The 9,875-nt window shown below is 37.9% G+C and overlaps 1 non-coding gene across 1 annotated transcript; it reads right to left on the bottom strand.

Moving 5' to 3' along the window:
- Nucleotides 1–3,453: 3,453 nt before the first annotated feature.
- LOC120861358 lies at nt 3,454–3,560 on the bottom strand. Its single transcript, XR_005720530.1, has one exon. It is a non-coding gene; the product is annotated as a U6 spliceosomal RNA (small nuclear RNA).
- Between the last annotated feature and the right edge of the window lie 6,315 nt (nt 3,561–9,875).

The raw sequence follows: 9,875 nt of genomic DNA, 5'->3' as shown, positions 1-9,875 counted from the left end.
CTTTTTAAACTCTTATTGGATGCATTCAGATTTTTGATTGAGATATCTTTCTGCTGGAAGAGATCATTATGTAATGTTCTTCCTAATCTTCAATAATGCTCTGAGCTTTAACGTCTATATTTTGTTTGGTAAGAATAGTCACATCAGCTTTACTTTGGGTAGTGTTTGTATGTTATAGTTCTTTTTTCCTTTCCTTTTCTTTTTTTAAATTTATTTTTTAATTGGAGGAAAATTGCTTTACAATGTTGTGTTTGTTTCTGCCATAAAACATTGTGAACCAGTCATAACTTTATATATGTATAAATATATATATGTGTGTGTATATATATATTTATGAAATATATCTAGCCTCCTTCTTGAGCTTCCCTCCTCTCCTCCACAACTCACCTCTCTAGGTCATCACAGAGCACCAAGCTGGCCTCCCTGTGTTATACAGCAGCTTCCCACTAGCTATCTATTTTACACATAATATTGTATATACATCAATGCTTTCTCAGTCTGTCACACCTTCTGTTTCCCCCGCACTGTGTCCAGAAGTCAGTTCTCTACATCTGCATCTCCATTCAGTTCAGTTCAGTTCAGTCGCTTAGTCATGTCCGACTTTTTGCCACTCCATGACCCACAGCACGCCAGGCCTCCCTGGCCATCATCAGTTCCAAGAGTCAACCCAAATCCATGTCCATCGAGTCGGTGATGCCATCCAACCATCTCATCCTCTGTCATCCCCTTCTCCTCCTGCCCCCAATCCCTCCCAGCATCAAGGTCTTTTCCAACAAGTCAATTCTTCACATGAGATAGCCAAAGTATTGGAGTTTCAGCTTCAACATCAGTCCTTCCAATGAACACCCAGGACTGATCTCCTTAGGATGGACTGGTTGGATCTCCTTGCAGTCCAAGGGACTCTCAAGAGTCCTCTCCAACACCACAGTTCAAAAGCATCAATTCTTCGACACTCAGTTTTCTTTATAGTCCAACTCTCACATCCATAAATGACCACAGGAAAAACCATAGCCTTGACTAGACGGACTTTTGTATTACTTTGTTAGCAAAGTAATGTCTCTGCTTTTTAAAATGCTATCTAGGTTGGTCATAACTTTCCTTCCAAGGATTAAGCATCTTTTAATTTCATGGCTGCAATCACCATCTGCAGTGATTTTGGAGCCCAGAAAAATACAGTCAGCCACTGTTTCCTCTGTTTCCCCATCTATTTGCCATGAAGTGATGGGACTGGATGCCATGATCTTAGTTATCAGAATGTTGAGGTTTAAGCCAACTTTTTCACTCTCCTCTTTCACTTTCAACAAGAGGTTCTTTAGTTCTTCTTCACTTTCTGCCATAAAGGTGGTGTCATCTGCATATCTGAGGTTATTAATATTTCTCCAGCAATCTTGATTCCAGCTTGTGCTTCCTCCAGCCCGGCGTTTTTCATGATGTACTCTGCATATAAGTTAAATAAGCAGGGTGACAATATACAGCCTTGACGTACTCCTTTTCCTATTTGGAACCAGTCTCTTGTTCCAAGTCCAGTTCTAACTGTTGCTTCCTGACCTCCATACAGGTTTCTCAAGAGGCAGGTCAGGTGGTCTGGTATTCCCATCTCTTTCAGCATTTTCTACAGTTTATTGTGATCAACACAGTCAAAGGCTTAGGCATAGTCAATAGAGCAGAAATAGATGTTTTTCTGGAACTCTCTTGCTTTTTCCATGATCCAGCAGATGTTGGCAATTTGATCTCTGGTTCCTCTGCCTTTTCTAAAACCAGTTTGAACATCTGGAAGTTCACAGTTCATGTATTGCTGAAGCCTGCTTTGGAGAATTTTATTTTATTTATTATTTTTTATTTATTTATTTTTTAAAATATAAATTTATTTATTTTAATTGGAGGCTAATTACAATATTCTATTGGTTTTGCCATAAATCAACATGAATCCTCTACGGGTGTACATGTGTTCCCCATCCTGAACCTCCCGGCCTCCCTCTCCATCTCATCCCTCTGGGTCATCCCAGTGCACCAGCCCTGAGCATCTTGTATCATGCATCAAACCTGGACTGGTGATTCATTTCACATATGATATTATACATGTTTCAATGCCATTCTCTCAAATCATCCCACCCTCACCCTCTTCCATAGAGTCCCATGTCTGTGTCTCTTTTGTTGTCTCGCATACAGGGTTATCGTTACCATCTTTCTAAATTTTATATATATGTGTCAGTATACTGTATTAGTGTTTTTTTTTTTCTAGCTTACTTCACTTTGTATAATTGGCTCCAGTTTCATCCACCTCATTAGAACTGATTCAAATGTATTCTTTTTAATGGCTGAGTAATACTCCATTGTGTATATGTACGACTGCTTTCTTATCCATTCATCTGCTGATGGACATCTAGGTTGCTTCCATGTCCTGGCTATTATAAACAGTGCTGTGATGAACATTGGGGTACACGTGTCTCTTTCATTTCTGGTTTCCTTGGTGTGTATGCCCAGCAGTGGGATTGCTGGGTCGTATATCAGTTCTATTTCTAGTTTTTTAAGGAATCTCCATACTGCTCTCCATAGTGGCTGTACTAGTTTGCATTCCCACCAATAATGTAAGAAGGTTCCCTTTTCTCCACACCCTCTCCAGAATTTATTGCTTGTAGACTTTTGATAGCAGCCATTCTGACTGGCGTGAAATGGTACCTCATTGTGGTTCTGATTTGCATTTCCCTGATAATGAGTGATGTTGAGCATATTTTCATGTGTTTGTTAGCCATCTGTGTGTCTTCTTTGGAGAAATGTCTGTTTAGTTCTTTGGCCCATTTTTTTATTGGGTGGTTTATTTTTCTGGAATTGAGCTGCAGGAGTTGCTTGTATATTTTTGAGATTAATTCTTTGTCAGTTGCTTCACTTGCTATTTTCTCCCATTCTGAAGGCTGTCTTTTCACCTTGCTATAGTTTCCTTTGTTGTGCAGAAGCTTTTAAGTTTAATTAAGTCCCATTTGTTTATTTTTGCTTTTATTTCCAATATTCTGGGAGATGGGTCATAGAGGATCCTGCTGTGATTTATGTTGGAGAGTGTTTTGCGTATGTTCTCCTCTAGGAGTTTTATAGTTTCTGGTCTTACATTTAGATCTTTAATCCATTTTGAGTTTATTTTTGTGTATGGTGTTAGAAAGTGTTCTAGTTTCATTCTTTTACAAGTGGTTGACCAGTTTTCCCAGCACCACTTGTTAAAGAGATTGTCTTTTCTACATTGTATATTCTTGCCTCCTTTTGTCAACAATAAGGTGTCCATAGGTGCATGGATTTACCTCTGGGCTTTCTATTTTGTTCCATTGATCTATATTTCTGTCTTTGTGCCAGTACCATACTGTCTTGATGACTGTGGCTTTGTAGTAGAGCCTGAAGTCAGGCAGGTTGATTCCTCCAGTTCCATTCTTCTTTCTCAAGATTGCTTTGGTTATTCGAGGTTTTAAAAATATGGAACGCTTCACAAATTTGCATGTCATCCTTGCACAGGGGCCATGCTAATCTTCTCTGTATCATTCCAATTTTAGTATATGTGCTGCCAAAGTGAGCACTGGTTTGGAAAATTTTAAGCATTACTTTACTAGCATGTGAGATGAGTGCAACTGTGCGGTAGTTTGAGCATTCTCTGGCATTGCCTTTCTTTGGGATTGGAATGAAAACTGATATTTTCCAGTCCTGTAGCCACTGCTGAGTTTTCCAAATTTGCTGGCATATTGAGTGCGGCACTTTCACAGTGTCATCTTTCAGGATTTGACATAGCTCAACTAGAATTCCATCACCTCCACTAGCTTTGTTCATAGTGATGCTTTCTAAGGCCCACTTGACTTCACATTCCAGGATGTCTGGCTCTAGGTGAGTGATCACACCATCATGATTATCTGGGTCATGAAGATCCTTTTTGTACATTCTTCTGTGTATTCTTGCCACCTCTTCTTAATATCTTCTGCTTCTGTTAGGTCCATACTATTTCTGTCCTTTATTGAGCCCATCTTTGCATGAAATGTTCCCTTGATATCTCTAGTTTTCTTGAAGAGATCTCTAGTCTTTCCCATTCTGTTGTTTTCCCCTATTTCTTTGCATTGATCACTGAGGAAGGCTTTCTTATCTCTCCTTGCTATTCTTCAGAACTGTGCATTCAAATGGGTTTATATTTCCTTTTCTCCTTTGCATCTACATTACTTTCCTGCAAATATGCCCATCAGCACATTTTTCTAGATTCGGTATATATGCATTAATATACTGTTTTTCTCTTTCTGACTAACCTCACTCTGTATGACAAGCTCTAGATCATCCACATCACTACAAATGATTCAAATTAGTCTTTTTATGGCCAGGTAATATTCCATTGTATATATGCACCACTTCTTCTTTATCCATTTATCTGTCAGTGGACATCAAGTTTGCTTCCTTGTCCTGGCTATTGTAAATAGTGCTGCAGTGAACACTGGGGTACATGTGTCTTTTAGAATTATGGTTTTCTCAGAGTATATGTCCAACAGTGGGATTACTAGGTCATATGGTCAAATCATTCCTAGTTTTTTTAAGAACTCTCCATATTATTCTCCCTAGTGACTGTATTTCTTTTTAAACTTTCTGTGTACTTATATTTAAGGGATCTCTTGTAAGCTGCCTGTAATAATCTTTTGGCCCTTCATCCATCTGACAATCTTAATCATTTTTTTTGAACTATTTAGTCCATTTACTGATAGACAGGTAGATGTATTTCCCACATCTGTGAGAAAGAGGCCTGTCACCCTGCGACAGGAAGTATTACCAGAAGAATGACTTTCCCCAACAGCTCCCTCAGGGTCTGCCTCAGTTGCAGGGGAACATTCACCTCCACATTTCCCTGCTTCTTCCAGTGCTGCACACATTTGGAGATTGAGCCAGTTGTAAATGCCTAGCCATTTCAACACAACCTAGGACAACTCTAAGGGCAATAACTGCCTCAGAGCTCCCTGCCAAGTTGGCAAAGTATTTGTTGCACCTGAATTTCATTTTCACCTATTCCTCTGCCCAATTCTCCTCCCTTCACCACTGTTAAGCACAGTTCTCATGATACTAGTTTTCAACTAGAATTTTTCCTTGGCTTTTTGCTGTAATTGAATGCAAATTTTTATCCCAAGATATTTCTTGTTTTATCATTCCTATGGCTTATGGTTCACTCAAACCAAACTCTTTAGTGCTCCATTAATGTATCCCCAAAATCACCGCCACACCATGCCATTTTCCAAGTTATATTTAGTCATTTTCTCTCTAAATGTTTGCTTTCGAAATCCCACCTGTTATACAAGTCACTATTTAAGTGCTACTTCTTTTATGAAAATTTCATTTATGCTCCAGTAAGATCTCATGAGTTTGCTTGCCTCTACATCTTCCTGTTGTGTGTGTGTGTTAGTCACTCAGTCTTTTAGACACCATGCAGTAGCCTCTGTCTATGGAGTTTTCCAGGTAAGAAATCTAGAGTGGGTAGCCATTCCCTTCTCCAGGTAATCTTCCTGACACAGAGATCAAATCCAGGTCTCCTGCATTGCAGGCAGATTTTTTTTACCAGCTGAGCCACCAGGAAAACCCCATCTTCCTATATAACCCTATATAACTATATAACCCCTGTTATATAGTTTTAACTTGGCCTTTGGTGTTTACTAAATTCTGTCTAACATTATACTGACTTGTATATCTCTACTACCAAAATGTAAAATTTAGTCAGGTACTTTGGGTAATATATATATATATATATATATATATTCATTAATCACATTTTGCTCAAAGAATAATAAACATTCAGTTCAGTTCAGTTCAGTTGCTCAGTTGTGTCCAACCCTTTGCGACCCATGAATTGTTGGGCACCAGGCCTCCCTGTCCATCACCAACTCCGGAGCTTACCCAAACTCATCTCCATAGAGTTGGCGATGCCATCTAGCTATCTCATCCTCTGTCATCCCCTTCTCCTCCTGCCCCCAATTCCTCCCAGCATCAGAGTCGTTTCCAATAAGTCAATTCTTCGCATGAGGTAGCCAAAGTATTGGAGTTTCAGCTTCAGCATCAGTCCTTCCAATGAACACCCAGGACTGATCTCCTTTAGGATGGACTGGTTGGATCTCCTTGCAGTTCAAGGGACTCTCAAGAGTCTTCTCCAACACCGTAGTTCAAAAGCATCAATTCTTTGGTGCTCAGTTTTCGTCACAGTCCAACTCTCACATCCATACATGACCACTGGAAAAACCATAGCCCATTCTGAAGGAGATCAGCCCTGGGATTTCTTTGAAAGGAATGATGCTAAAGCTGAAACTCCAGTACTCTGGCCACCTCATGCGAAGAGTTGACTCATTGAAAAAGACTCTGATGCTGGGAGGGATTGGGGGCAGGAGGAGAAGGGGACAACAGAGGATGAGTTGGCTGGATGGCATCATTGACTCGATGGACGTGAGTCTGAGTGAACTCCAGGAGTTGGTGATGGACAGGGAGGCCTGGCGTGCTGCAATTCATGGGGTCGCAAAGAGTTGGACATGACTGAGCGACTGAACTGAACTGAACTGACTAGATGGACCTTTGCTGGCAAAGTAATGTCTCTACTTTTTAATATATTACCTAAGTTGGTCATAAGTTTTCTTCCAAGGAGTAAGCATCTTTTAATTTCATGGCTGCAGTCACCATCTGCAGTGATTTTGGAGCCCAAAAAAATAAAGTCTGACACTTTCCACTGTTTCCCCATCTATTTCCCATGAAGTGATGGGACCAGATGCCATGATCTTAGTTTTCTGAATGTTGAACTTTAAGGCAATTTTTTCACTCTCCTCTTTCACTTTCATCAAGAGGCCTTTTAGATCCTCTTCACTTTCTGCCATAAGGGTGGTGTCATCTGCATATCTGAGGTTATTGATGTTTCTCCTGGCAATCTTGATTCCAGCTTGTGCTTCATCTAGTCCAGCATTTCTCATGATGTACTCTGCATATACGTTAAATAAGCAGGGTGACAATATACAGCCTTGAAGGACTCCTTTTCCTATTTGGAACCAGTCTTTTGTTCCATGTCCAGTTCTAACTGTTGGCTTCCTGACCTGCATACAGGTTTCTCAAGAGGCAAGTCAGGTGGTCTGGTATTCCCATCTCTTTCAGAATTTTCCACAGTTTACTGTAATCCACACAGTCAAAGGCTTTGTCATAGTCAATAAACATTGGTAAATGAATAAAAGAGTGAATCACATAAGTATTCAAAAATAAACATGTCAAATTGTATAGAGATTTTCTAGCGTGGGAGCCTATCCTCTCCCCATTAAACTTTGCTTTTTACTATATTTCTGCAATCTTGGGGGTGGGGGTATTCAGACTACCTGTAGTGATTGCTTGTACCAAGGTCAGTCTCTTCCTTGCCTCTTCTGTTTTAGCCTGACCACTTTCAAATCCATTGTACAGAGAGAGATGATTTGGAGCAAGTACAAAATATTTCGCAAAGCAAGATAATATGTTTGTTTTAGTTTACAGTCAATCTTCAAGTTTAGAAATTCAGTATTTATCCACAAAGTGCTTTCAGCACCTCAGAAGGATAAGATAACTCAAATCCAAAGTGCCATTATGTCGTTATCTTCAATTTTTTGGGTTATGAGGTCATGCTTATTACTCATGTAGTTGGATACTTTACATTTAACAAATACTTCCCAGAAACAGTCCCACCCTAAATAAAATTGTTCAAAGTAAAGACCCTTAGTTTTAAAGTATAAATAAATAAATGATGAAAATTGGTAAAATGATCTTTTAAACCCTATTTGGAACAAAAGAATGTCAATGAGAAGCTTTATAAATGATGCAGAGAAACATTTATTTCTGCATCAGCTAAATTCCTTTCTCTGTCACCTGTGAAGGATCAATTGTCATGTTCTATAAAACTATGCGAGTCATGAGTTTCCAAAAAGTACATATCATTGCCCATCATCAGCTTATGTGGACTTGGAGTTGAAGAAAACAAGCACAAGAGTCTCAAGCTTGAAACATTAATAATACAGTTGAAAGAGATTATAGCAGGAGATCTCTCTCATTTCACTGGATAATCTGATAAAAGCTATTTGGGTTGTATTTACATAAGAAAAAGAAAACTATTTAATTCAGCAAATCTGGTTTTTGAAATGGATAAATTATAGCCAATTGGTGATGTATTTAATACACATAAATACATTGATGCAGCCTGTATTTAATACATATAAATCATGTAAATAAAATAACATATAAGTTGTGATATGCATAATTTTAAACACTCTGTCTCTACATTCCACTATTAAATTGAAAAGTAGCTGAGGATGAACATCAAGGTCAAGAGTGAGGGCTCTGAAAAACCAGACTGTCTATGTACAAATCCCAGCTCAAAAATTAACTATGTAATTTAAGCAAATTAATTAAAATCAAGGTTCTTATATATTGGTTACCTTGATTGGAGAGTTGGTTACTGGATATAAAAATTTATCAAATTCCATTTGACTGAACATTTAAAATGTGTGGATTTTATTTTACATAAATTATATCTCAATTCAGAAGAACAAAATTGCTTAAAAATTATCATTCCTGTAAGAAGTGGGGGGAAAATCACAGTAGTTAACACATAGGTTTTTTTCATGGATTAAATAAGATAATGCATTCAAAAATTCCCATCAAATCATAACTGTTATCATTTGAATAAGCCATCAAAATTTTGCAAGGTAAGATTTGTTTTGAACTAATGAGGAAACAGTCTCAGAAATGTGTACTAACTTGCCAGAGATTTGAAACAGATAATTAAATTGTGGTCTGCTGAAAGTCAGAGTTTTCTGCACTCTAAGAGAAAATTACAGTGTGGACATTTTAAAGGAAGTTTAAAGTTGGATTGAATGAGCAGTTAAGTGGAGATTCCGGTTTTTCTTGCAGTTTAACCATGAGAAAAGAACTCAAAGATTCAAATGTTTTAGTTTAAAATATTCTGCTTGCAATAAATTTTAGTTTGAAAGTTTACAGTTGAAAATCTTATAGTAGCAGTAGTGTTAATCGCTCAGTCATGTCAAACTCTGCAATTCCAGAGACTGTCGCCCAATAGGCTCCTCTGTTCTTGGGATTTTTCAGGCCAGAATACTGAAGTGGGTTGCCATTCCTTTCTCCAGGGGATCTTCATAACGCAGGGATCAAACCCAGGTTTCCTGCATTGCAGGCAGATTCTTTACCATCTGAGCCACCAGGGAATGAGATGTAATAGAAAGGAATAGTAATATTAGAGAAGATAGGAACTTCATTCTTGCTTTCTGCTAGCTACTAAGGGACTATTCCTTTGTCTCAAGTATGTTTAGAACTGGTAATTTTCATACCAACAGCCTAATGGATGATACTACAGAACAGATAAAGAGACTCTATTTCCTCCTCAGGTACATGGAGAGATATACATAAACACATGAAATTGGCTGCAAACACATTGGTCATATGGTCTGAAAAAAGAAAACCACCATGAAATATATGGTTTGTCTACATAAATGTATTTCCAAATGATACTTTGTAGGTTATGAAATATCTAAAATTACTTATCATTCCTATATTTTAAAAGTTTTCAAATTTCTGCTAAACTACAGATGAAGTTAGCTCCACTTTTTAGCTCATCACCTTTTGCCATATGATGAATATGATCTTGTGAATTAAGCAACATTTTATATGCTAAATTATAAGCTTTGATTCTATGTAAGTATTATAAATTCATTTATATATTATTATTCATTCTAAGTTTTGAAATTCTAACAGTTTTAAAGTTTTTATATAGACCATTTTTTAAAGTCTTTATTGAATTTGTAACATTATTGTTCCTGTTTTATATTTTGGTTATTTGGCCAAGAGGCATGTGGGATCTTAGCTCTCTG

The sequence above is a fragment of the Oryx dammah genome, unplaced genomic scaffold (assembly GCF_014754425.2).
Source record: "Oryx dammah isolate SB20612 unplaced genomic scaffold, SCBI_Odam_1.1 HiC_scaffold_11232, whole genome shotgun sequence".
Classification (NCBI taxonomy): domain Eukaryota; kingdom Metazoa; phylum Chordata; class Mammalia; order Artiodactyla; family Bovidae; genus Oryx; species Oryx dammah.
This window is presented reverse-complemented; position numbering and strand designations above follow the sequence as displayed.